Source organism: Struthio camelus, chromosome 8 (genome assembly GCF_040807025.1).
Source record: "Struthio camelus isolate bStrCam1 chromosome 8, bStrCam1.hap1, whole genome shotgun sequence".
Taxonomy (NCBI): Eukaryota; Metazoa; Chordata; class Aves; order Struthioniformes; family Struthionidae; genus Struthio; species Struthio camelus.
The window spans coordinates 7,264,123-7,288,313 of record NC_090949.1 but is presented as its reverse complement, the minus strand read 5'-3'; the positions used below and the strand labels follow the sequence as shown (position 1 = coordinate 7,288,313).

Below are 24,191 nucleotides of genomic sequence, written 5' to 3'. Positions count from 1 at the left end.
TATAATAAAAAAGAGAGAACAAAACCTTGATTCTGACTCCTTCCTCCTTTCTGTGATTCACCCTGGCAACTTCTTTTGGATGTGTTCTTCATTATCTGAAGGGAGTTTGACCTTGATACTGCGTGGGCTTTGGCTTTTCATTTATTTTTCCTGAAGAATGCCATGTGTGCTCTCTAGCAAAATGGGAATTTCTAGAAGGAAGTTGTCTTGTGTGGGTTTTTTTGTGTGTGTTTTGTTTTGTTTTTTTGTTGCCTCCGCACGCAGTTAAGGGTTCAGCTGTGACTGGAGTGGGATTCTCTGGGTATGGGAAAGGGACTTGGCTTGCAAGTTGCCATCCTGAGACTTGGGTGCTTAGCCCAGGTCTCTGTGTACCTTCCTACACTCTTCGACACCCACGTCCCAGGCTGCAGCAATCCCACAGAAAATAAAACGCTACCACATTTCATGCAAAAAGGGGCTGGGTAGAAAAGGGCCCTTTCCCGTTTTCTCAGCGGAGGAAATGCTACTGTATTGGATTACCCCTCATTAGACTCCAGGCATTGAGAAAAGGAAGTGAGGAGGTGGCTGTGTCATGCTGCTCGCAGGGGCCAAAGTCCTCTACTTGCCTTTTGGCACTGTTGCCCAGCTCCCTAAGAGGTGCTTCCTGCAGGGTTTAACAGCAGCTGAGGCAGGGCTGAATGCTTCAGCGACTCCCAGTCGTAAATCTGAATTAAGTCAAACCTTGAACCTCCTTCCTTGGAGGGGTCCCCAGGCTTGTGGCCTCAGGAGGAGGCCAGAGCCAGAAATGTGAGTGCTGAGCATCCTTTAAAAACAGTCATTAGCATCCGGGTGCGCCTCGGTTGCTGTCAGTAAGCTGGGGCATGGGTTTACTTAATGGCCCGTCGTCCTCCGTGTGGCTTCGGTTATGAACGGGCCCCTTCTCACGTAGGGAGCCCTGCAGTGGCGTGGTGCTCGAGGCAGAAGCAAACCAGGCACCGAGTCCCTTCCGTATCCGTACAGGCAAGTAGAGTCATGTTTGTGAGTCCTCACCGTGAGCTGGCAGAGGCCAGCAGGGTGCTGCCTTCCATGCTGGCCATCAATGTGATGATGGGAGCGGGCTTAAGCCCTCTGTTTCCTCAGTTGCCTTGAATATAAGTTTGGGACAGGTGCTCGATGCTTAATGGTATCTCTTGTTCTCAGCTGAAAAAGCATTTATCCATTCGCTTCACAATTACCCAATTAAAAAACAGCCTGAAACAATGAACACTGTGCTGTGTAATGGCTTTTCAGATGAATATTAAAACAATATAAAAATGATAAGAATGAATTAGAAGAAAAAACTCCTTTCGTTTAGACTCTGTTTTCTGACTCTTGCCTAAAGAGTCAGAACTCTTGCAAACTCATGGCTGAGTTTGCTTTGCAGCTACCTAAACGTTTCTTCCTACTCATGCAGGCTAGAAAGGCCTCCTCTTACAACAGGAAGATACTGAGACTGAAATCTTCAGGCGCTGAATTTTCTGCTGAGGTAATTATAAAAAGATTTTGGCTTTTAATCTAAGCCTCCTAGGAGGAAGTGAATCCCTTTTCTTTGTTTGTGTTTTAAGGACGTGTGAATAAACGATGATACAGAAATATTCATTGTACAGAAGAAAATGCAAGCATTAGCCCCAAGGGTTTGCTAGGCACATCAGAGTGCCAGGGAACCACTGACTGCTCTGAATGAAGCAGTCAAAAACAGCACCTGCTTTTTGAAGTGCTTGTTGGTTGTGTTCCCTTTTAACCAAATACCAGCTTACGAGACAAGGCTGCTCCAAAATGATTAACAGCTCTGCTAACATGTCACGTTTTTTGCCCAGTTTCCCATTACCTTGATTTGAAGGCAATCAAGACAAGATTGGCCACAACTCACTTCACATGTAGCCTGCAGCAGATGAGCTAACGAAGATCACCCTTGCAGCTTCCTTTAACACTCGGCTGTGCCAGCCCAATTACCTCAGGTATGCAAGGCTCTCTTCCTGAAAAGCCTTATGAATCAGGAAAGCCGGGTTGGGTTTCTTCTGACCTTTTACAGTTTCACAGTGCCTTGACACTGCTCTGTATCTGCGTGCCAGTCTCCTTTTTTTGTGTTTCCGTGGAGCTGTTTGATCTCCCTAGATCTCCTGGTTTTGGTAGATTAGCCATCACTTCTTTGTGCAGCGTCAGCTCCTGGCTGCGACCATCTCTCCCTTCTCAAACAGATTTTCTCAGGGAGAAATAAGGTCAGGGGGGTAAAGTTTTGCTGAGCTGTCTTTTGGATGCTTTTTCTTGGGGAGAGAGAGGCAATTCTTGTTGTTAAGCAAAACTTTTTTTTTTTTTATTTCCCCAGCATTATTTGCCATGGGGGCATTTCTTGGGGGGGATCCTGGCTGAACCCTGTGAGGCAGGGGTCTCTGGAGGGTGTCTGTGTCACGGTCCTGGCCTGTAACATTATGGTGGAGCCCTGAATTTCCAATTTTAAAGGCAAGCCACCAAGAGTTTTAAAAGCCCATAAAAGCTTGTCGTAAAGTTGCTCGGCTGCGAATGCATGGCCAAGCCCCCAAAGACTGAGCCTTGTGTTATCAGGGCAACCCCCCTTTGCTCTGTTTAACTGCATCCTGGAGGTCCAGCAGCTTGTCCGATTGCCCCGAATTCCTGGAGAGCAGACAGGCTTGCTTGCCCTTGGCCTCGCTGCGTGCCCGGCCCCTTTCTCCCTCCGAATGCACAAGGCGTTCTCTAGGTGGAAGAATTATAAACATCTAAATTAGCCTGTATGTTTCCAGCCTGGAAACTCAGCCAAATAAACAGTCCTGGTCAAAACCATAAAACTCTCTGGACACCTCTGGATAACCCACGTGATCATGTGGAGTTCAGAGAAGGGGGTTTCCCAGCCCCAGCTGAGATTAACTCTGGTTGTTTATCTGTTTTATTGCAGGTTGGTGCGGAGCAGTGGGAGAGGATCTGGTGATCCTTCTCCTTCTTGAAGGAGGACAGCAATCGCTCCGGGAAAGCGCATGGGACCTGGTGAGGGGATCCAGATGGAGCGTGGCAGGTTGGTAGTTCCCGTGCTTGCGGGATCGCGCCCAGAAGTCTGGTGGAGCTGGGAGGGGAGGGAATTCTGCCTTCATGGATGTCAATAATTTGACTTCATTTGAGCCAGGATATTCTCCCACTTGTTGAGTTACTGATTAAACTGCACTGAAGACATCCACTTGGGAAACAAGTGGGAGCTCTTGAAAGGGGAGTGGAAGAGCTGCCACCCCTGATTTTCTTCGGTCTGTGCGGCAAGCGTGTGCTGGTGAGTTATCCATGTTGTCTGGCTGCTCCGCCCAGCTGCACACAGAGCTGAGACCTGGGGCAGCTCATCAACAGGTCCTCTGCACATTAGTGATTCCTCTGGCTTTCTCCTGCCTCTTCAGCAGTGACTGGCCACCAACGTGCAGTGGCTTGTTCCACGGCACTGGCTCTTACGGCTTTTAAATCGAGTCCTGAGTCTGTTCCCTCGTGCCGTGATTGGGACCGGTGTTACTTGGAAGGGTGGCTGGGCCAGCATTTGTGGCAAGGCAGAGTGGAATCGCCTTCAGGTTATGCTGGGTCCCCCGTGCCTGAGGAAGGGGAGCAGTGAACATGTAACGTTAGTATGGACGCTCTTTGGAGCTGTTTACTGATAAAGGGGCAAATCCGTTTGTGGGAGCTGAGGTTCAGAGAGGCGAACAGCTTTCCCAAGGTCATGTGGATTGGGGGATGGCTATTAGTCACTGCGTGATGTAACTCGTTTGGCCCATTTGGATGCTTAAAGGCATCGCTTCTTAATTGTCCAGTTCACAGACAAATGGTGGTGATCTAAGCTCCTCGTGACTTTGCTCTGACCTAGGGCTGGGTGTATAGGGATTGTGCTCATCTCTTGTGCAATGAACTTGCATGCACACTTGCGGAAAAAGGGTCTAGGTAGCCCCAGCCTTGCTGCTCTCCACTGCGCTGACATGTTTCCAGGGTGTCCTTCCCCTGCTGGATGAGAACATGAGTCAGAGCCTCTCCTGGTTGCATCTGGAGGTGTCTGGCCCTGTGTCTGGAGGGGATAAGACCTGGGGCTGGGCACTTCTTGTGGTTAGCCCCCAAAACCTGGAGGCTTTGTCGTGTTCCCACGCCCTCGTTCAAAGGCCCAATGAAATGTTGCCCCTAGACAATCCTGGCCCAGTTTCTCACTTTTCTGAAAACATAGCGCCTGCAAATCACTTAAAACCCCTTGCTCTTGACAACTACTCTGCCTTCTCTGCGGAGTTTCTGGCACTGGGACTAGGCACTGGTCTTTCGTGGCCAGGATTTTGCTGTGCTGCTTTGCCATGACGCTGCCTGTAAGAGACTTTAATACCAGCAAGGAGCACTGGCTGTCATAGTGCCTTCCCTTCACTTCCAAAATGGGCCCTTTCCCTGAAGGAGCCGCCTGCGTGGGAGATGCTCTGCAGGTGCTTTCGCTGGGCTGTAGCTATAAGCCTTGGCTGTTTGCCAGTAAAGCAGCATAAACCGTTCTCTTGGAGAAGATGATCAAAGCAGTTACACGCTGGCCCGTACGCAGTGTGGCCAGCAGAGACCTGATCACTGACCCAAAGCTGGACGTGGGGAACGGCCCATGCGCTGCTGCAGGTGACGCATGTCAGGAGGTATTTTGGGGACTGACGCTCCCATATCCGATGGACAGGAGCTTCAGAGCCTCTGCCTGTACTGCTAGGGGTGAGGTTGGCTGCCGCTCTCCTATTGCCCCCCTGGATTTGCTTTTAAGCTGTGCATGTCTCGTCTTTGTGGTCATAAATGTCAGAGGGCTGGCACTGACTTGTTTTCGTCAGTAGTTGCCCCAGAAGCCTGGCCCACAGTTCAGGCATATTCCAGCCATTGAAAACCTTTGTTCCTGAGCCCTGTACAAACAGCCTGGTCTTTCCACTGAGGAACCTGGCTCCAAGCTGTTCAGGGTGGTTGGGGGTTGGCTCTCGCCCTTCTCATTGTGCCCACCATGCACATTATCTTTGGTCTCCCCGTTCCTGTTGGATAAAACGGTGTAATTTCTGGCTTTGGCGAGAGATCTAGCAAGCTGCCAACTGCTTTGGGTTTAACCAGCAAAATGAATGGGAGCCTGCCTGAGTGCGGTGGAACCCAGGGGAAGAGGTGGACATTGGGGAAAAGCCATATTTGTTTTTGTGACTCCAGGAAAGAACACCAATGCTGCGGCAGCCTGCGCAAGCCTTTTACCATCTTGTAGGAGAACTGAGTCCTTTGCATCTCCTAAGCCTTCTCCCTCACCGCTTCTCTTTTTGTATGATGTTCCCTTCTCCTGCGAGGTGGTGCAAGAGTGCTCAGGGTGCTGGGGTGGCAGTGCAGGGGGAGGCTGCTCGAACTTTATCCTGCAGAGCACAACCAGTCAGAAAATCCAGCCTGCGGTGCGTGGGTTTTCCTTCTTTTTTTTCTTTTTTCTTTTTTTTTTTTTTTCCCCTCCCTCGCTCCTCTCCCCTCCCCATCCTGGCCTGCTGACAGGCTGGCACAGCCAGGCTATTTTGCTTTCATAAGCTGCATTATGTAACCTGTGTCTTGAGTGGGGACACGGTGCCAACTTGGAATCCGCAGCGGAAAGGAGCCGCGTTCCTCTGTTGCCGGGTTTAATCCCTGCCTGGTTTGCTGGGAGGAATTGGAGCGCTGTGCAGAGGTTTTTAATCTCTTGCCCCAGGTGGAACGAGCTCGTTTGTGCAGAGTCCTCCCTTCCTCTGTCAACAGGTTGTGCCCGTGACTCCTCATAGCAAGCCCTTTCCCTAGCTGTTAGGAGAGCTGGCCCAGGCATGCACACCATGTCTCAGGGACCTTCCTCTCTTTCTCTCTTTGGTGACCCCTCGGTGCTCCATGGCTTAGGCTAGGCTTGTTCTGAAAGGTTGGGGGGGGGGGTGAGCAAAGTAGAAGTGGAGACTTCTGCAAGGGTAGGCAAAAAGTCAGCAGCAAAGCCAAATAACAAGGGAGTGCCAGGCTGGAACGGTGAGCGGGTAGGCTGCAGAGCCTGGAGAAGACAGATCAGAGCTGAATGCTTGCCCAAGGTGTCCCACCATTGACTACCCTCTCAGAGTGCCCCACCTGCAGGACCTGTACCAACCCTTGTCACACCAGAGCCCGAGAGCCGGAGGATCTGGGGATCCTGTGCCCCAGGATCCAGCCCTGTGGCACCCGGCCTGGCTGGGTGTGGGGCATGGAACAGCAATGAATGTTTGGCAGGGGGTTGTTGGCTCCCTGGCAGCCTGAGCCACCTGCCTTCAGCCCCTGCATTCAGGTCTGATGAGCTTCTGGACCTGTTTGGAGTTCGTGGGCTGCACAGGGTCAGAAGCAGGGGCCCTCTTCGCCCTGCTCAGGTTTTAGATGAATTTGCCAGCACTACTGCCTTGCCATGTGTTTTCATGTCCTGTAGGTCAGTGAGGCGCTAGACTCCAGAATTGTTGCTGGCAGCTTTCCCCAGTGCTAAACATGCTGTGAAAATGAGAATTATTAATTAAATCCAGTGCTATGTTGCTTGCTTCTCATCACAAAGCTGGGTGACTCCATGTGGCTTGCAGAGATGCTGAGCAGCCAGCTGAATTGCCCAGTTGCTTCTGTCCTGCCACTGGGCTTGGCCAAAATGCCTAAAATACTGGGAAACTAAGAGAATAGGATGCTCTTGCTCTGCTGAGCTGAACCTGTAGGGTTCTGGGAAGCAGGCTGGCATGCAGGCATCTGGTGACTGAAAATGCGAGGAGGAATCAATACTTGCTTCACCCACAAAAAGTGATCTGTCCAACCCTCTCCTTGTTTAGAGGATCCTGAGCAAGCCCAGTCTGACACGGGAATAGCTGTGCCCAGGACGATGTTGTCAGGATGCCGTCCCTGTTTAGGAAGGCTGCCTCGGAACAGCTGGGCTCAGCTCGTCCCTGGAGCTAGGAGGCCAGGGCTTCAGCTGGCTGGATCACTGAAAGCTGTGTGCTTGCTCTGAAACACAAGACATTTTCAGACAATTTTCCACCCTGCCAGATAACACATGCAGGGCGATTAACTGGCTCCATTTTTTCCACATCTCCTTGTGGCCGGCTCCCCTGGCAGGTTTTTCATCCACTCTTTAAAATACTTTCACTGTACCGTGGACGCTTTCCCTTCTGGCAAATAACTGCGTCAGTGATCAGCCAACGACGCCGTAACTGTCGCTGCAGACTTCTGAGGAAGCATCTCATTAAGAGAAGAGATGATTTTGGCATGGAAGTCTTGGGATTTTTCTGTTTTTGTTTGGTAGTGTCTCTCTAGGATGCCTAAAGTTACTCAGAGCTGAGGTTGTACCCCATGTACCAGAGCAGGGGCCGAGGGAAACGCCACGGATGGTGATTTGGGACCAAACAGCATCCTAAAGATTTGTGGGATGCTGACAGCTTGTGTCATGGAAATGTTCTTGTCAAACTGAAGTGTTTTATCTCGGTCATCAGGTCTATGCTCTGATGGGGAAGGAGAACAGAGTTAGTAACTGCGGTATGTAACTCTCAAAGAGTGAGTTGTAGGGCTTGTGCATGGTAAAACCTACTCATACTGGCCTCCCCCCATAGGGGAAAGTATAGCTCAGAAAAACCTGAGGGATAAAGGGCAGTACCCAGGGCCCTGTAGAAGGCTATTTGGCTTCTACAGGCAACGGGGGGCGGTAGGGGTTGAACGCAGCCTGTGCTGCTGTGCGCCCCTCTGCATGCGGAGAGCCAGGCACCGGCACGGCAGGAGCTGAAGTGCTCTGAGTCACTTCTGCAGCCACCCACGATGGCCCCAAAGTGCTTGAGAGGGAATCAGCTGCAGAATTTGAGCCTGCACATGGGTAGGCACGGGTCTGTGTGGCTTCTCTCTAAGCAAAAGCCAGCAGTCAGTGTCCATGTTGCATCTTGCAAAGAGGCAGCCTAGGCTTGCTGGGGGAGCTCATGCTGGTGAAGGTCACGTAGCTTGAAACGTAGGTGCTCGTGCTGGGTGAGCTGAGTTTAGTAAAACAAAATCTTGAGGCAAACGGATAGGGTGGGGGAAAGGTCCAGCGCACCAAATGTCACAATCCCAGGTGGGCTCTGCAGAGCATCTGCAAGTCCAGGGTGAACAGGTTCCCAAAGGGCTGGAGCTGAGCTGGGTTGCTCCCAAAGCACCTGTGCAAACAGTGTGTGCCCTGGGGTCATGGGACATCTTAGATGGGAGTTGGCAACAGCCTAGGCCAAAGAGCTCTCAGATACCCAGTAGCTTGCTCTGCTCATCTCGCCTTCCTATCCAGCTGGTGGAAACTGCTCTAATGAAATCTAAGGCAAATGCTGCAATACTTGTCTTTCCTCTTTGTTGTAAATAATGGCAAGCTTTTTATTTTTCCCTCCCCCCTTCCCACCCTGTGTGCTATTTAAGCAGCAGCTGTATTTCAACCAGCTGGCTGTGCTTTCGGAGGAGATCAAACGTTCTTAGCAAAGTTGGGCCAGATCTGCGGCTGGTGGAAATGGGTGTAATTCTGTTTGACCTCGGCACTAAGCTGCTTTGTACCAGCTTTGAATGGGGCTCCCAGTCTGGCAAGGCCAAGGCTTTGGGGGATCTTTATGGAGGAAATGTTCTTGGTACAGGTGAGTCACGTGTGCTATTAATGGAGTATCTGCTGGAGCAGGAGAGTTGAGGAACTCAGTTGCATGGTGTGGCAGCGGCTGCTGGCAGGGAGGACTTCTGCTGCGCAGGGAGGCCTCTGAGCACTTGCTGTTAGATAGCCTTCTTCTGAAGCAGGCAAAACAAAAAGGCCTATGAGACTGTTGCACGTACAGGACAGCCGGAGGCTGTGCGTGCATTGCTACGCGCTGCCCGCGCATGCAGAAAGACCAGAACGCCAGCCTTGCCAAAACATCCAGCCCTTCTGGGAAGCGTTAGCAGCACCATGTACTTGTCCCTCGGGGTAAGCTGTGCTGCCTTTTGCCAGGTACCGCGGGGCAGGTGCCAGCCGTTCCTCTGGGCTTGGGAACAGCTTGTTTTGAATGTCGGCAGCACAGAGAGCAGATAAAGCTGGAACAGATGTGCCTGTGGCACCGCTCACCGTCACCCTGGCACAGGCCGATGCTATTCCTGTTGTGCAGGCCTTGGGTCCTCTCCTAGGCTTAGCTCTAAGGCACTGACGCCGCTTGGTAGCGGGGAACCATGTCTGCCTTTTGTACCAGGTGGGTTGTTCCTCGCCAAGGCAGAAACCAAAACGGAGCCTCCACGAGCTGGTGAGGCTCACCCGAGAGCAGCCGCTGCAGGACCGCAGCGGGCCGGGAGCTGCCCACCTTGGGCTGCAGGTTCGCCAGCTCCTGGGGCCTCCCCGGGAAGGGCAGCTCCGAGCAGGAGGAGCTGGCGCAGGAAGGGCTCCTCTGTCCTTTGAGCACGAGGTCATGGGCAGCAAAGCTGCTCTGTGCCCTGGGTTCACATACTTTCCTCTCTTGATGCTCAGCTCTGCCCTCCCGTCGCTTTGCTCCTGCCATTAACTGAAGGGTAGCTCAGCGTGGAAATCGGAAGCAGGAAAAGCAATGAGGAGGCCATGGGGGACTGGAGAGGGCTGGAAGGAGGCAGAGGTGGGGGAGAAGGAACATGCTCAGATGAGAGGTGGGTTCCTGCCCCCCCCCCCATTCTAGTAGTGAGGAAATACGTTTCTTTTCTCTGTAAGAAAGCCCTGATTTCTGCCCCCTCTCCCCCTGCATGCACCCCATTGCCAGAGCCCTCATCTGTTATGTTCAGAGACTTGGTTCTTACTCCGAGGTCTGAGGCAGTGTATCCCTAGCCTTGCTACCGTCGGAGCCTTTTCCCCGCTTTGTTCTTCCCTCTGCCCCTCGCTGAGCAAACAAATGCCTCTGCCCTGGCCGTGCCGTTTGCAATACCTGCGCTGCTGGTCCCAGCTTGCTGTGCCCATGGGGACTGGGGTTGCCCCTCTGCAGCAGTGTGGATGTGCCCTCCATGCAGCACCGAGCCACGTGGTGAGCGGAAATAGTGGCACGTGACTTGTCCCCAGCCAGGGCAAAGATGCCAGGGATAACTGCCCTTCTGCATGCTGTGAAGGTGAACAGCAGCTTGGGTGCTTTCACAAGCATGCCCTCTCTGTGAGCTGAAAATGAGACAAATGCACTGAATAAATCATGCCTATAGATGGCTTTTTCTGCATGACTTGGATTGTCTTTACTAGAAACTATGCAAGGTTTATTTCATTACACGTCTCTACTCCCTCTCTAGGTTTGGTTGGGTATGCTGGGTTCGTGATTCATTTGCATGGGTGCACTTCTCCAGTGCTGTTGACATCTGCTGATCTCAGATTGCTTTCCAACCATTAAACCCTATGTGGCAAGAGAGAATTGAAGGAGGGGAAGATACCTCATTAACTTTTATTCCACCCCGCATCCTTCCCATCTCTTTCCTCTTGCAAAGACAAGGAGGAATACTGTTTTGCACACCCTAGGGGGAAACGATATGCTGTTTAATAGCTCACCACCGCGTAGCATGGCTGTTGCAGTTGGGAGCCAAAGGAGGCTGCGCTTGGCTGTCATTGCATGGCACTTCAGGCAGGATGATGTGTCTTGAATTCGAGCTCGGCTTGTGCCGAGGCTGCTGCACTGATGGAAGTACGGAGGGATTCGGGCAAGGTGCATTGTTGAACCAGTGCTTCCCAGTTTAGCCACCCTGCCTGCCTTGGGTTCCCAGGCTTGCAGGACCCTTGTATGCTGGTTGGGGGCCAGCTAGGGTGGCTGCAGGTCCCTGCGAGGGCAGCTGGGCGCAGGGAGCCTCCAGGAGGAAGAGGAAGATCAGGAAGCACAGAGTAACCAGGCTGAGCAAGTAGCAAGCATGATCCTGCAGCCTGTTGTCATCGGGAGTGATGCAGTGATTAACTTTATGGGGAGGCTGGGGAAGCATGGCTTCCTGGAAGAAGCCTCTCGCCCGCTGCTGGAGCGAGCACTATTTCTGTAAATGGCATAGCAGAGCACTGCTCTGCAAAGAAGCTCCATATTAAAAACAAAATGGGAACAGAGGGTGCGTGGGGGTTTTTGTTTGTTTTGGGTTTTTTTTTTTTGACATCCCAAATATGTTGAGATCAAAGAGCATTTGCAAGGAAAATGATGGTTATTGCTACTTACCGGGTGTGCCAACACAGCCTGCCACGTGCTGCGTGATCCCACCGGGTCCCCTGGGCTCCTGCTGCTCTCCAGGGGCTAGTACAGGGGCAGCCAGGAGCAGGGAGGCCTCGGGAGGTTATTCTGGCCGAGGAGGCATGAACTCCTGATCTGGCCCAGCTCACGCTTTCCGAGCTCTCTGGCAGCACTGAAAGCAGCCAAACGAGACTTGGGTAGCCGAGTCCTCCACCGATGGGCATTTACTTTCCTTTTTAATGCCCCCAGCTGATGTCTTATAGGAGTTGCAGATGTTTAATAACCAGGGGCATTTATTTCAGGGTGGGCTTTTCTAGGCAGGGAGTTAAGAAAGCAAACAAAGAACGCAAGGATAATATAAAAGTGGCCTTATTTTGCTGCAGCTAAATCTAGCCGTTGTACCAAAGAAATCTAGCCGTTGTACCAAACAAGGATTTATTTCTCAGTGAAATCACTCACAGGAAGGTTGACTGTGCTTCAGGAGCAGCAGTAGCATTGCTGTGACTGCTGTGCTGTTTTAAGGCTATGGCCAAGTTGGAGACTGTCAGTAGAGGTAATACTTTGATTTAGACATACCAGATAGCTGGAAGAAAAACAGGCGACCCACTGGCACAAAGGCCTTCGGGGCTGTAAGAGAACAAAAAATGCAGGAGCAGAGATGTGGCCAACTTCAAAGCACGTACCTGGACTAACTCCTGTTCCTGACCCATACTTAGTTTGAAGATTGGTTGCTCTGTTTCAGACCTGAAGAAATATTTGTGTCAGAAGCTCTTTGAGGCTTTTCCTAGCTATCTTGCTGGGAGATAAAAGTCTGTAGAGAGAGGACTTAAGTGCTTGACGCTCACAGTTTATGCACCTTAACTTTCCCATGTAAAGAAGACTTAAGGAGAGAAAACAAAATGTCTAGGGAGCTTTCACAGCTTTAAATTCTCCGGCACTGGGAAAGGAGCATATGAGGTGGGAGGCAAACCCGTCCCTTGGAGAGACGGGTGGAGATGAAGGCCGACGGCTGCGCCAGGATGGAGTAATGAAAACATCTGGCCAAAGCCGATAGCGCGGGGCTCCCTGGTGAGCGCACGGGCACTGAATCCTGCCTCAAGCTCCCCCGGCTCTGCGACTGCTCCCGGCTCCGCTCCTGGGGTAGTGCCCGGGGAGGGCTGGTGTTTCCGGCCACTCAGCACCCTCCAGGGTAAACTCGACCCTGCTGCTGTGACGGAGCGTCCGGGAAACCCTGCTTGAGTCTTGCTGTGAAAATGTGACTCCACCTAGTAGGGTGGGATAAAACAGCAGCAGGAGGGAGAAACAAAGATCCTTTTGTTGCACTTTTCTGCAGAGCTTCCTGAAGCCCTGCAGGCGAGATGCCTGGCTCGCTATCTAGGCGAGATGTTTGGGGGTGGTTGACTAAACAGCTGAGAGGTTCCCAGGCCTGAATGTGGTGGTAGCTGCTCTTTCCCCTGGAGATGCAACCTCCTTACCAGCAGCAGAGGAAAAGGGCTCGGACGGGGTCACCCCACCGCAGGGCCGAGGTCCTGCTGGGGAATGGCATGGCCCCAAAGTGCTTTGGCCACTGAGGCAAGGAAAGGTCTGGGCTGAGCCCCAAGGGGCTGCCCGAGCAGGCTGCAGCACAGAGGGGGTGTAGACCCATCCATGCAGTGCAGAGCGAGTGGGCACGGCCATGCCGCCTCCGGGAACAGCGCGAGCGTCAGCGCGTGGGTCGGCAGCGCGCGGACGTGCCGCCCAGCTCAGCGCTAGCTCTAATCACCAGCACGCTGACCTCAACCAGATCTGCCCTTGGTCCAGCCTGTGTCAGACCAGCATCTTCAGCGCAGAGCCGCCCCCTCGCTCGGCTGAAGGGAAACCTTAGGGACCCACGTGCTCAGAGGCACCGCGAGTGGGTGTCAGGGCTGTATTTTTTCCTCTAGAAGTAGAGGTGATGCATCCTTCTAGGTCTAGGATGCTCCTTGACAAAGAAACACCAACTTCCACATAGGAGATGGAACGATGCCATCCCCCGGGATCTCCAAGCCGCTTCTTCCACCAGCGTGAAATCCATTTAAGATCCAACTGCTCTTGGGGGGTTGGAGAAAGCTCACTGCTCCTTGGGAGCGTGCTCTTTTTCTCCGGCTTGTTGCAGCAGGGCAGGTGGGAAGCCAGCTGGCTGGAGGCTGCCTTTGCATCCACACCTCTGTGCTCCTCAGACATCGGCATGTACGTCCCCCCGCCGACTCCTTGCAGTGCTGTTTCTCCGTGTTGTATGCTGCATCTGGAAAGCCCCTGGGATAGCGAGAGTTAATTCTTGATCCCGGCTGCTTTCCTCCCGAGTGCTCAGCAGGAAGAGGGATTGTGCTAGGCAAGGGGCACCACTGCGTGGGGGAGGAAGGAGCTTCACATTTGGACCTTTTACCTAATTTCCAAAGGTTTAGACCTGACAGCCCTAGCAACAAGCCGCCAGCGGCGTGATTGGAGGCGGCGCGTCCTGCCGGGTTGCCCTGCCAGCCAGCCAGCGTGCCGGAGCTCGCATCCTCACTGCCGGGGCCCGGATGGCGTCGAAGCCAGCGCTGCCTTTCTGCCTCCCCTTCCCTTCGTCCCAGGGATGGGCTCGAGGCATGTGGTTGTGGCTCAGAAAAACCTTGCGAGTGGTTTGTGGGGTGGGGTTTTTTTTTTTTTTCCTGTGTTCATGCAACTGATCCTGCAGCGAGTTGTGCGGCGCTGCTAGGGTTGTCTCTCTCTGCATCCAAAACCCGTAAAGCACAAAAGCTCACCTCTGCTAACAAAGTCTTTCAGCGGATTTGTTGTTTTTGTTGTTGTTGTTCATTTCAAGCATGCATGCAAATTGCGTACCCGTGATTCCTATAAATTGTCACAAAATTCCTAGTACTTGTGAAATCATGTGCCATCCAGGAAGGACTTCTCACATGAAGAGCTGACTATAAATTAATAGAGTGGTAAAAACTCAGAAAGGTGTCATATATATACTTCTACACTAATGTAAGTGGGGGGGGGGGGAGCACTTTGCAGCTAAAGAACAGAGCCGTGACCTAAAGGAGTTTCAAACCAAAGGTGCAGAGTCCAGGAACACTTTCTGCTTGCCGAGGTCAAATAAGCCTTTGCAGAAGTAACAGGGCCTCTTGCACGCCAGAAGCAGGGATGTGGCTTGGACACTAAAGGCTGAGGCTGTAAGATGTTCTCATTATGCCTATAGCTCATTAATTCTCCTTTTGGATTTATTCTTGTTATTCAAGCATCAAGTTCTTCTCCAAGCACAGACCAAACCTGAGAAACATCTATGGGCAAAAGAGACCAGATGAAGCTTGGAGCTGCTTCCCATGGGCATTTTGAGTCAAGATCACTCACTTTGGTAGCACGCATCCCCTTTTATCCCTTGCTAGTACTGTAAAGCGGATACAGCTGTGCGCTCAATTTCTGCCGGTCACTGAGATCAAATCACTTGCAACATTTTCACAGTCGCTCTTCAGAGCAGAATTGCAGCTTAATCTGAAGAGATGGACGTTTCTGACAGCACCAAATCCGCCATGGCGGGGAGTCATCACGGGAAGGAAGCAATGAAAGTGGTTAAAAGCAAGCGCAGTTGCTAATTTTCTAGGGAAAAGATGCGCATTTTAGAAGCAACTGAGTTGACCTAAATACAGTGACCCTCTCTCTCTTCCCCAGATCTTTGCTCTCAGTCAAAGCTTCAGCAGAGCAACTAAGTTTCATTATCTCCTTGCCTTAAGGTGATCTCACTCAACAGGCAGCATCATCCTTAGATTCTTGTTCCTTGATGAGCTGCAAGTTTAGCAAAGCATATGCTTAACCAACTCACTGAATCCTCCTAACTCTCTGACCCTGTTACGGGAACGGTTTCTCAAAGCAAAGCAGGCTGCATCTCTGCTCTTTCTAGCTCACACGTGGCAGAGCGCATTTACAGTTTCTTTCCTAGAGATAACCACATATTTCTGCACATGTTTTATATTTATTTTTGAGTCAAAATTACTAATTAAGAAAAAGAAAGTTGATATACTCCAGACAAAGCTACCTTTGTGTTTTCTTGAGGCTTGCTGCGCTCAAAAGCTTTCTCTGCATCCCTGTAGCATCTGAGCCCTGCCACAGAGCAGTGAAATACAGTTCACCCCAGGGAGCTGTGTGCAGACAGGATCAGCTTCTCCTGGACTGTAAAAAGCCACAATATTGGGTATTAGGCTGTTTGCATGATTCTAATACGGTATAGTTTGAGTGTGTAAAAACAATCTGCAACTTTTAGCCCATTCATTTTAGAGAAGACCTATTACAGTCTTTAAATTCTTGTATGTCCTTTGAAAGTAAGGTTCTGTCTTCAGCCATATCCTGATCTAGTGTTTATCAACCTGATAGTGGTCGCGTACAGCAGCTCTCAGCATGAGGGGTCTGGATTTCGGCTTGAATAGGTTTTGGGGAAAGCAGTTGCACGAAAGCTGGTGTATGAAATGACCTTGTGTCATGTTGTATAGGGACGATTCCCCACCATTCCCTGCCTATTCCACCTCATTTATTGGGTACTCCTCTGCATCACTGCATCTGTGCACAAAAGCCTCGAAAGCTCTGGAGCATCTCTCTTCCCCCCAGGGACACAAGCCTGCAAGCTTGTTTTCCCCTTGCAGGCATAAAGCAGACAGCGCTGTGGATTGGTCACGTGCATTCAACTTTGAGTTCTTAGGAATCATTGGAATATGAATAGGATCCTTATCAACTCCGGTTCATCCAAGGGACAAGGCCATATTAATTGTTTGCAGAACTCCAGTGGATAAACAGCATTCTTCCTGATTCCTTATGTGCCTGCTTTAACTCCAATAACCAACTTGAGCCGTGGCCGCAGAGCTCAGCAGCGGGGGGTGACAGAATTTGGCAGGCTATGGACTAGGCCCAGCTTCCCAGGTGGTATGTTCAAGCACTATGGAAACAACTTGTGGCTGGAGCCCATAAATTAAGTATTTGGGGAAAAAAGAGTGTCTGTCTGACCTGGGGGGTCCAAAGATAGAGTGGGGAACTGCATAGACGAAGGTTTCTCCTTGAAGTCAGTTACTATGCTGTGGCGTAAGGTGAGGAAAATGGAAAACAAATGCAGTGAAAAACAATAAGCTTGGAGCTTGGCTCCCTTTCTAGGCAAGGAGCGTTGTCCTAAAGCTTAAGGCCTAGCGTGCGAGAGACTAAAAGCTATAAAAGCTTCCTGTGTCCCAAAAGAAAAAAGCAGGAGATACAGGGCGTTGCCAGTGCCTTGAATTCCTGACATCTCCATTGCTTCTGGACAGTATTCTGTAGTCAAGGTGGTCATCTGCCTAAAGAGAAAATAAAAATTTGCAAGTATCTTCCCTTGCCTCGTTGTGGACTGAATGGTCAGACACCAACGGGCTTGTTCCAGGCCAACTGACTTGTCCTGCCGTCGCTGCTCTCTGCAACATTTTTTGGGTGGTTTCTTTGCCGATGAGTGATCAGGGTCTGCACCGTGAAGCATGTCGTCACTGGGGCTGGAAGGCTCAGGGTTCAGGCTCACGGAGAAGGAAAGGTGCTTGCTCGGTGAGCCGCATGGCAGAAGCTAGCGCTGATGCTGGCCATGCTGCTGGATAACCAGAAAGGCCCCTGTCTGCAAAATTTCAATCTAGGGCTAAATTTAAACACTAAAATGTAGCATTGAAAAGCCCAGAAAATAGCCCAGCCCTGGTCTCCTGTGGCTGCCTCTAGCCAGCCCTCCCTTTGGCAGGGAAGAAGCTTTTGTTTCGCATGGACTCCAGGCCCATTTTGGAATAATAACACTAGCAAAACCCTCCCCTGCCCTAGCACAATGAAGTAGTACTCTCAATTCCCAGATGTGCAGGAGGGAAGTGCCCAGCGTGCCTCTTCCTGACACTTCCCTTCCAGATGTGAAGTGGTGGGGAGCCGTGACATCAGCGGTTGGCTGTCCGGGAACGCGGGTCTTTAACTCGGCGCCCGCTGCAGGAGCCCCGGAGGAAGCCAGAGGCAGCTTGGCGACGACCAGGAAGAGGACTGGCGGCGTGGGGAGCGGGCAGTGGAATTTTCCTTTGGAAACCCTTTGGATCTCGCTGCTCACGGTCTGGGGAAGTGGTTTGGGCTGCCCTGCCAGCCGTTGAGCTGTGTTGCAATAGCTGTGCTGCCTCTTTCTGTGCCGCAGCGAGGAAGCGTCCCTCAGGCAAAGGTGAGGATGCCTTCCCTCCCAAACATGCTGCTTCCTCCTGAAAGAGCTCTTGGTCCGCATCTTCCTCTCCGGAGCAACATCACTAGGGCTGAACTCTGTAGGACCCCTGTAGGTAACTTTATGGGCCAGAGGCACCCATCACTCTGCTCAGTTCCTGGTGCAGAGTCTCAAGGAAAGGGATCTGCATAAAACCAGCTTATGTGCAGCAAAGTGTTGGGCTCCTCTTCTGCTCTGCACAGCCTGGATTTAGCATGCTGGCTCCAGCGTGAGGCTGAGCGTGACCTTCTCAGGGCCACTGGTTTGCGGCAGGGCTGGAGGGTGCTAGGACAGAGGTGGTTTGGGAGCTTTTTCCGGGAGCTCAGGCAAAGACTGACTCTCCAATGGACGATCTACACCCATATGTGAGAGCTGTCACTCTGACGGGAAATGGTGGTGCAATCTCCAAAGCGCTGACTGTTAGCAGCCTTGCAGTCAAATCCTATCATTATAGGGACTGCGCTGCCTTTGTCCCTCTTGCAGGTTGGTCCTTACCCAAAGGACATGCTGGGGCTGCTCCCTTCTTAGCAAAAATCTCTAGCTGGAGTCATCAGGCCTTTTTGAGACTCAAGTGAGTTAGTGGCTGCATGGGATGAATTTGGAGATTGGAGCCGGCTCTGCTTGGCTTCGCTGGAGCCTGCGCTGCTGGGATGAGGCCAGAGGAGGTTTCGGGTTAGACCGGCCCTCCAAAGGTGCCTTTCTTGGGCAATGTCCCCGGGTGGAGGAATTCACGCGTCATCACTTTGCGCAGAAACAGACCCCCCCCACCCCAACCCCGCTCCGGGCCCGGCTCTGTCTCCTGGGGCTCGCGCGAGCTAGCCCGTACCTACCGGGCGGAAAATTCTTGCTTATGGGCAACGTCCGCCTGCCTTTATTTTTAAGCGTTTCGCTGAGAACGTGGTTAACACGTGGAGATAAAAGGTGCTGACAGGCACCTGGCTGCTAACGGGGCTTTTGCCTGGGCGACCGTGTATATTCACAAGTAAAGGAAGGCGGGAGGGAGGTTTGGTGGAGGAAGGGGACAAAAGCAGGCGGATGTGAGCGGAGCTTGCGGGGGACTCCCTGAGCCATTCACTGCAGTGCTTCAGAGCCTCTTTCTTCTGCCTTTTTGCAGCCTTCCCTTCCCTTTCCCTCTCTTCTCCCCGTGTTTCTCTGTACCGACTGCCCTTGGCTCCGGAGCCAAACGGGCCGTGGGTGACGCCTGAGAAAGCTGACCATTTATTTTCAAAGAGTTTTTATCCGCCCTGAAGGGTTTTTTTTCCCCCTTTAGGTAGTAAAAGCGTGTTTGGTTCTTTGTTTACGAGGGGGAAAAAAAAAAAGCACTTTGCAGAAACAGTCCTTAGGCGGAGGGTGACTTTCAGCTTGCGATTGTGTCGCTCGGCTTAAGGGCGCAGGTGCGGCGAGGCAAACGTGCGCAGGAGCCCCGGTGAGACCAGGTCTCGTACCTGCCTTCCCGCGAGCGTGCAGTTTCCAGCCTGTCTTAAGCAACCGAAATGTGGCGTGCAAAACAGAAAGAGTTAAACGCACGAGGTTCTCGGAAAGCCCTAAGGCGCTTCGTTTGCACCCTGCTCGGCCTCCCCGGTGCCGGCCGCCCTGCCGCCGAACGGGGCTGGCGATGCTTCCCTCTGCCCCTTGCCCCTTCCCTCTGGTTTCCAGGAGCCGAAACCCGCTGCGGCGCAGAGCCCGGTGCGGGGGGGCTGTGACGCTGCTGCTATCGCCTCGCTGCAGGGCCGCCCGCCCTCCCTTCTGTGCAGCTCTCGCGCCCGGCCTCTCTGCGGCCGAGAGTTAATACACAGCAGCCTGCTGGCATCTCTTTATCTCCGGAGCGCAGCGTCGGAGCAAACGGCAGGCACGGCCGCCTGGGAACGGCTTTCGCCCCGGCTCGGCTGGCGCGGGGCCGCGTCCGGGTCCGAGCGGCGTTTCTGGCATCTCCTTCGGCGCGGGAGGGAACGCGCTGGCGTGCGCTTTCGACAACCGAAACACCGTTGTCTTGGCTTAGGTTAGCTAAAGAAGGGTAATTCACCTGCAGCGGCGATTAAAACTTAGCGGAAGGCGCCGCTGTTCCAAAAAGGGAGGAAGAGTAAATGTGAAGCCCGGGCTGTGCTGGGGCCAGACCGCGCCGCTGGTTGATTGATTATTGCTTGATGCTGCTTGTGTGATCCCCGTCCCGAACGGTTTACAGCGGCAGAGAGGGGATAAAGGCGGAGGACCACGCTGAACAAGCGCCGTCACGCGCTCCTCCTGCTCTCCCCTGCACTGCTGGCGAGGAGGCTGCTGGAGGGGCGCAGGGACGGGGCGGGGGGGACGCGGGCGGACGCCTGCAGACCGGAGAGGAGACGGGCGCCACGCACGCCCGTACGCCGTCACACCGGAGGATGCGGATCTCGAAACGGGAGGAGGCGCAGACTGCAATTCCCGGCCGGGCCGATCTTTCCCAGGCCCGTTCCTCAGGGGTGTTGCTGGGATGATAAACGGGATGCTGGAAAGGCTGGCTGGGAAAAATTGGAGTGAGTGCTTTTCCCAGGCTCCTCTGTCCCCCCAGAAGCGAGGTATCTGTGCGCTCCTAGCCTTTCCGTCCCACTGCAGCGGGACGTCAGTGAGAATAAGACCCCCAGCGAAGCGTTATCGACAGGAGGTGGGTAGCGGCGCTTGGGGCACCCTACCGTCCCTCCGAGGCGTCTGGCCCAGATACGGAAGAAAAATAGAGGTGGGACCCGCCTGACCCAGAGCAACTGTAGGCTCTGGCCAAGGCAAAGCCACCGTCACTGCAAAAAAACCAGCTGGTGAGGAGAAGACGCGCTGGAAAGGACCTGGGGCTGCCGAAGCAGCCTGAACCGCGGCGGCAGGACGAGCTAGCGCGGAGGGACGGGCCCCGGCGCGGAGCGTGCGGCGCCAGCGGGCCGCGGGAAGGCGGCCAGCCCGGGCACACCGCGTGGGGCAGGAGCCGCAGCCAGGGCGTTCGCGTCCTGGTGTAAACCCCTGCGCCACTCACCAAATTGCACCAGCTAGGACTTCTCCAGGCCTGGACCTGCAAGGGGAAACGACGCCGGCAAAAATCTTCTTGCTCTGCCTCTGCCTTGCTCTGTCGCATGGGGAGAAGGTGTTGCAGCATCCTCTGACGCACAAGCCCCCCGGACCCTGGGTCCTGAGATTGCTCTCCTGGCGTCTAGGGTTGCAAACGCAGCTTAGAGGAAAGGCTGGCTACTGACTCACATCCTGTTTCCCTACACCGTGCCTGGATGAGGGAATGAATATATTGCTTAGAGAATCTGGACTCCAGGACTTTATTCATCCCAGGGCTGAGGGCTCGCGAGCAGCTTCGTCTGGATTGTTATGACTTCCTTTTGGTTTGTGGGGTGGTGGTGGGGTTTTTTTTTGGCGGGGGGGAGGTTCCTTTTTTTGTGTTTGCTCGCTGCAAAGTCCCAAGGAAGTCCCAAGAGCTTGGCAGGTTTGGCTTAGCAAAGCGAAGGACGCAGACGGTCTCTATAAATACGCCGGGGGTGAACGCCAGAGAGGGAGGAGAGCTATTTCAGCTCGACGACAATGTCGTGCAGCAGGACGAATGGGTGGGTAGAAACGGACGGGGCAGGGTGCACAGCAGAGCCTTCCCCAGCCACTGGAAAGGAGGTTTTTGGAGAGCAGCTGTAGTGAGGAAGGTAATTTGGTTTCTTGGCATCTCTCCCTGACTACACTTTGAAATAGAGCTTGAACAGCTTAGGAAAGACTTAAAACAACATGGTGAGTTGTGAGTGCATCTTCTGGGCCCTTTTGCTGTATCCTGGCTCTGTGGACGTGGATCACAGCAGGACTCTGAAGCCCTGGGAAGGGGAGGCAGAAGAGCTGCCCGGGACCATGGGCCTGAGGACCCTGTCCCACTGGGGAACCCCATCCCCCAGACACTGCTCCTGGCTGATGGTGGTGGAGAGGGCAGAGCCGACCCCATCCCACATCCCCTGCACGTGTCTGGATGCCTGAGCACAGTCCTGGTGCTTCACTGAATCAACCTGGTGATTTCCAGCCCCAGGTGGTTTCTCAGAATGGGGAAGATTAGGATCTGGTCTTTCTTTTAGACCTTAGCTTGACTTTTTTGTAAAGGATGATGCAGCCAGGGGAGGCAGGGCCTGGCTGGTCATCACAGCCCTCTGCAGGGAGCGGGGTGGGTTTCCTTCTTGGTCGGTTTATTTGTATTTTTAGACCGCATTGAAGGCACAAGGTCACTGAAGTGAGTGAAATTCCACCCCGGAGTCTGGACTGTCTCCCTGTCTAGTTTGCACCACGTCCCTGTCCCGCTCCTCTGGAACGGGGTGAAGTCAACAGCTGAGCTGGGGCTCAAGTGTCCCAGCCGCAGCCGTGCCGGGGTGACATCAGCCTGGGCAGAGGCAGGGGCCATTCTTTCGGCACAAAAACACCACCGCCCCATCCATTACCTCACGGCCTCGCATCGGCTCCAAGGAGGGAGGGCAGGCTTCGCCCCAGCAGCAGCTGTGAGCTCTGGGGAAACAAGATCCGTCTGTTTGCAAGGACTGAGTTCACACTGAGAACAACAACAACAAGCCGGTCCAGGCCGGGATGAACGTGGGTCCCAGCAAAAGGTGGAATTGTTGTCACGAGGGTTTCGGTGCTGGGTTGTCCTGCTCTTCTTCCCCTCCCCGTGTTCTCACCCCTTCCTCCACCTCCTCCCGCCACGCTCCCTGGGCTTCCTCTCTTGGATGCCAGCCACTTAACAAAACGGCCAGGGACGGATCACGCGCCCCTGCAACAGTGCTGCTCTTTAGGACCAGCTCTGCAAACTAGCCTCCCCATTCATAGGGGAGAGCCATCTGCAAATGCCAGGGCCATATCTGAGCTCCTGGGCAAAGGGGCTAAGGAGTATCAAGTCCGGGGGTGTGTAGAGGGCATCTTACCACTTCGCTGGTTCGGATACGACCCAGCCCTGTTGTGCCCTTGCTGCTCGGTGGCGGAGAGTTGTCTTTGGCTCTGTTGTTAGCCCTGTTCATCTAAGGGTTGGCTGTGCCCAGAAACCCTGGGCCAAGAGTGAGATGCATGGCTGGGTCGAGGAGGGGGCTGAAGCGCTGTTGGCTGTGAGGCTCTGGTTTCAGGGCTGTCAGGCACTTTGCATAGCATGGAGGTCAAAAAAGAGCGTGTCAGAGCCATGACAGGGATGCTGAAAAGGCTCCTACAAGCAGAGCAGATCGTGGCTGTGGCTCAGACCTCTTGGCCCTCTAGGAGAGAGCACTAGGATTGCTGCCCGGCCTCTTCCCTGGAAGACTTCACGCCTGCTGAAATACATTGCAGAGCCACATGACTGCTGGCTGTAGAGGAACACCTCTGCTTCACTGCTTCTGCATATGGTTGGGAACAGCAGTGGTGGATCGAAATCCATGCCTGTGGCAGTCCTTCTGGGATAAGACTGTGAGCTTGACAGAAACATGCAGGTTACAGGGCTTTAGAAAAGGTAAGATGGCACAAGTGGAGTGAAGCTTGTAAATGGGAAGAGGAGAGATCTCCACTTGTGGCTAGACCAACTGCATCAGAGCCCTGATGTATTTTAACCTGGAGAAAACAGGATCTGAAGGACCATGATGGGTTTTCCTCTAGGTGCCCTCCAGGGAGACCTAGAGCCCAAGAGCATTGATGCCTCTGCTTACGGAATAGAGCACTCAGAGCAGCTTTGCTGCGGAGGTGAATCGGAGGAGGTACTTGAGGCTGGGAGGTTTCTCATGAAATACCTAGGGAGCGGCATGGGAGAGGGTGAATGATGCTGGGCTTGAGGCCTTCAGATACCTGTTCCTGGCCAGGGGCAGATGCCACAAGCTCTCTCCTTCACAGCTGCTACTGCTGAACAGGGATGCGATGAGCCAGCTACCGTAACAGCAGCACCTCTGCTATTATTATCTCTAAATAGCGATTCTGAGAAAAGCCACCTGGGAATGAGGGTCTTGCCATGCTATGGTCTCCGCACTGGAGATTCATCTTGCGTTGGCACAAACGTCCCTGGATCTCTCATTGCAAGTTATCTCAGCAAAGGTTAAATTCAGCAGGATGACAGACTCCTTGCCTTGGAGGAGCTGGCGGCATAGAGACACCAAGACAAGAGAGGAACAAAGCAGGGAAGAGTAGAGAGCTCGAATACGGCCAGGAGGAGGCCAGAGTGTACTGTGCTGGCTCAGCAGACCGATGAGTTGGCAACGTGGTGAGTCAGAAGTTGGGAAGTGAGGAAACCTAGCAAAAAGGAATGTGCGAGGGATTGAAATGGTACAGGACATCTCCTCTTGAACATATCACAGCGTTTGCTTTGTCTTCACATCTGAGCTCTTCTTTAAAGACCTCCTGCTGATTCCTTTCTCCAGCTACCAGAGAAGGGACATGTCAGAGCTTGGGTAGGCTGTGAGGGTTTCAGGCTGAGCAGTGACACTCGCAATCAGTTCAACCAGTCCAGCAGCCAAGTCCCAAAGGGTTCAATGAGCTGTAGAGTAACAGTCAGCAGTCGCCACTCACTCCTGAAACACCAGCATCTTCTGGGTGTAATGTAGGAAGGATGTTTCACCAGCTGTGCAACACCACACTTTACTGACTTGGTAAAGACATCATCTCCAGCAATGAAATGACTGCTAACATCCAGCCAGGGCTGGGGTTCAGCAGTGACTCTAGCAGACGGGAGTCCCACATCCTGAGTCACCACTGTGACTGTGCTGTTGAAAGCAGCCTCATTGCTGGGAAGTCTGCCTGGGAGTGGAAGCCCATCCACCCAATTTGACTTAAAAGGGGTGATGGCCTCACGGCCTGCCATGGTGTGACTGCAGCGAAAAAAAGCGTCACTG

The 24,191-nt window shown here is 53.1% G+C and overlaps 1 long non-coding RNA gene across 1 annotated transcript in view; it reads left to right on the top strand.

Annotated features, from left to right (window-relative positions):
* Positions 1 to 2,940: 2,940 nt before the first annotated feature.
* LOC104142666 (uncharacterized) overlaps positions 2,941 to 24,191 on the top strand; it is a 30,990-nt gene continuing 9,739 nt past the window's right edge. Inside the window, exon 1 of the long non-coding RNA XR_011142549.1 lies at positions 2,941 to 3,046. This is a non-coding gene — a long non-coding RNA (uncharacterized lncRNA). The remainder of the gene's footprint in view (positions 3,047 to 24,191) is intronic.